This window comes from Leopardus geoffroyi, chromosome D4 (assembly GCF_018350155.1).
Source record: "Leopardus geoffroyi isolate Oge1 chromosome D4, O.geoffroyi_Oge1_pat1.0, whole genome shotgun sequence".
Taxonomy (NCBI): domain Eukaryota; kingdom Metazoa; phylum Chordata; class Mammalia; order Carnivora; family Felidae; genus Leopardus; species Leopardus geoffroyi.
In genome coordinates this window covers 9,690,716-9,694,669 of record NC_059342.1, presented here as the reverse complement: position 1 = coordinate 9,694,669, position 3,954 = coordinate 9,690,716, and positions in this window count along the sequence as shown.

The window sequence follows — 3,954 nt, the reverse complement described above, 5'->3', positions numbered from 1 at the left end:
ACTAGGAATAGAGAATTTCTTCAACTTAATAAAGAATAACTACAAAACTTCTACAGCCAGTGTAATACTTTTAATGGTGAGAAACTTGAAGTATTCCCACTAAAATCAGTTAGAATACAAATATATCCCTTCTTACTAATCCTTTTCAACATCATACTAGAAATCCCTGCTAATATAACATGGCAAGAAAAGGAAATAAAAGTTATACAGATTGAGAATGTAGAAATAAAACTGTCTTTGTTCACAGATGACAAAATTATTTAGAAAATATGAAATAACTGAGAAAAAACCCAGGATGTAATACATGCAATAGTGTATAAGATTAATATACAAAAGGCAATTGCTTTCCTATATACTAGCAATGAATACATGGAATTTGAAATTAAAAACACAGTACCATTCATGTCAGTGACCAAAAAAAAAAATGAAATACTTAGGTGTAATTCTAATAAACGATGTACAGGATCTATATGAGGAAAACTATAAAACTCTGATGAAAGAAATCAAAGACAAAACAATAAGTGGAGAGACAGCCTATATTCATGCACAGGAAGACTAAATATTATCAAGATGTCAGTTCTTTTCAACTTGATCTATAGACTAAATGCAATCTCAATCATAATTCCACCAAGTTATTTTGTGGATATTAACCAACTGATTTTGAAGTCTACACGGAGAGGCCGAAGATCCAGAATAGCCAACACAGTATTGAAGAAGAACAAATTTGGAGGACTGACCCTGCCCAACTTCACAACTAATTATGAAGCTTTAGTAATCAAGACTGTGTGGTACTGGTGAAAGAATAGATAGAAAATTAGTGGACTAGAATAAAGCCCAGAAATAGATCCACGTAAATATAGTGAACCAATCTTTGCAAAGGAATAAAGATAATACTGTATTTATTTCAAGAAATGGTGCTGGAACAACTGGACATCCACATGTAAAAAATAATAATGACTGTATATACAGACCTTATACCCCTTAGGAAATTTAAGTCAAAATGGATCACAGACCTAAATTAAAAATGCAAAACCATAAAATTCCTGGAGGATAATATTGCAGAAAATGACTTTTGCTATGGTGATGACTTTTTGAGAACACAAGCCACAAATTGGGAGAAAATACTTGCAAAAGACATATCTGATAAAGGACTGTTACCCAAAATGTACAAAGAATTCTTAAAACTCAACAATAAGAAAACACAGAACTTGATTAAAAAATGGTCTGAACACCTTAACAAACACCTCAGCTAAGAAGATACATGGTTGTCAAATAAGCATATGAAAAGGGTCCTTCACATCCTATGTCATCAGGGAAATGCAAATTAAAACAAGGAGATACTACTAAACACCTATTAAAATGGTTGAGATCCAGAACACTGACAACACCAAAAGCTTGCCTAGATATGGAGTACCAGGAGCTCTTCACTCATTGCTGGTGGTTGAATAAAGCCACTTTAGAAAGCAGTTTGGCAGTTTTCTACAAAACTAAACTTATTTTTATGATCCAGAAATCACATTCCTTGGTATTTACCCAGAGGAATTGAAAACTGTGTCTACACAAAAACTTGCACTCAGATTTTCATGGCAGCCTCATTCACTTTTATTCACTTTATTCATTTGCCAAAACCTGGAAACAACCAAGATGTCCATCAGCAGGTGAATGAATAAATTGTCTTCCATAGAGTCAATGGAGCAGTACTCAGCACTAAAAAAGAAATGAGTTGTCGAGCCATGAAAAGACATGGATGAAACTTAAATGCATAGTACGAGTGAAAGAAGCCCATCTGAAAAGGATATTCGCTGTATGATTTCAACTGTATGACATTCTGGGAAAGGCAAAAAGGAGACAGTGAAAGGATCAGAGGTTGCCAGGGGTTGGAAATGGAAAGGGATGATAGGTGGAGCACGGAGAATGTTTAGGGAAGTAAAACTACTCTGTATGACACTATAATGGTGGAAATGCATCATTATACACTTGTCAAGGCGCATAGAATATAAAACACCAAGAAAAATGGACCTTAATATAAACTATGGACTTTATGATGTGTCAATGTAGATTCACGGATCATAACAAATACACTCCTCTTGGGCATGAGGTTCCTGGTGCAAGTGGTGTAAGCATGTGCATCAGGGGACACATGGGAACATTCTGTAGATTCTGTTCTGTTTTTTTTTTTTTTTCTGGTTACCTGAACCTGTTCTAAAAATAAAGTCATTAAACATGTCATATAACCAAATACACACACAACTACCATATCTGGAGATGGGCCTTTGGGAAGTAATTAGATCATGGGGGTGGAGCCCTTATGAGAAGAGACATGCTTCCATTCTCTCTGTACCCCATGAGGACATAACCAAGAAGAGATTCCTCACCAGGAACCAAATCAGCCAGAACTCGATCCCCAGACTACTCAGCCTGCAGAATTGCAAGAAATAAATTTATGTTTTGTTAGCCACTTGGTCCATGGTATCATTTTTTAGCAGCCCAAACTGACTGAGACAGCAGAGAATGGAAAAAACACCTCTAGACCAGCCAGGGGCTTGTCCACAGCAACGCACATCACAGAAGTGTGCAGTTTAAGAAAGAGGTGAGTGTAGGAAACAGCTGCCTGCCTCTTTGAGCTTCGGTTTTGAACAATTCTTACATGATGGAATCAGGCCAAAATGCTGCTGTGGGGAGTAAACACATTTTGTCCAAAAGTTGGGTATTTTCTCTTTCTCTTTCTAGATCCCAGGAACCATATCTGGTGAAGACAGAGCTATCAGCCTAATAGCAGGCAAATAATACATGTAACAATGAGCCAGAACAAAACATCCTACCGCCCCATGCCAAAAATACATGCTTTGTAATTCTTCTTGACCTTGAATCTTCATCGTAGGAGACCATGGGGCCTTATTTGCCCTGAGAATTCATTGATTTCACTTTCAGACCCAGAGTCTGAGTCTCAGTCAGGAACCCGAGTAGTTAATTACTTTTCAGACTCATTTCTACATAAGTTCACAAAAACTGGGAAACTGGCTTTGGTTCCCACCAAGCAAAATGTTTTCCTTCTTTTTAAACTACTAGTTCTCAATGAAATTGCAATTTAAACTGCTGCTTTGTTAAGGTCCTAAGTTATAGTTCTTCCTTCTGTTAATTTCCCCTTATTTTAATGGGTATCTTCTTAGAGATATTCTTGCTTTTTTTTTTAATTCCTTTATTTAGCAATATATTTACTGAGCACCTACTAGGAATCAGGGACTGACTGAGCTGGGCACCAGGACACAGTAGGAAACGAGAGAGACATCTCTGCAGAAGTAGATGTGTAAGGGGGGAAAGGCAAGTAAAGTTGGAGAAAACTAAGGTAATAAATGTAATGTGAAGAGAATACCTGTGCAGACATTTTACATAGAATGATCAGGAAAGCACTCTGAAATAGTGACATTTGAATTGATGGGGCACGCCTGAGGTAGCTATACAAGTGACTTCAGAAGAGCCCAAGGCAGAAAGGTAAGTGTAACTTCTTGGAACAGGAAGCAGCCTGACCTATCCAAGGAACATAAAGGAAGCCAGTGTGGCTGAAGCCTACTGAAGGAGAGAAAGAGAGAAAGAGAGAGAGAGAGAGACAAGGAGAGAGAGAGAGAGGGAGAGAGAAAGGCTGACAGGGGACAGATCTTACAAAACCATGTAAAATATAGAAAGGAAGGCTGGATGGAAGTTAAATGCTTTTAAGCATTAAACTAGTTTACATGCTTACATCAACTACATGGTTGATCTAGCTTACATTTTTTAAATTAAACTTTTGTATTTTGAGATAATTATTGATTCCCAGGCCCTTGTAAAAAATAAAACAGATCTCATGTACCCCTTACCCAGTTTCCCCCAGGGGTAGCATCTTGCAAAACTACAGTACAATATCCCCACCAGGATATTGACGGTGATACAACCCCTGTCAATCTCATTCAGATCTCT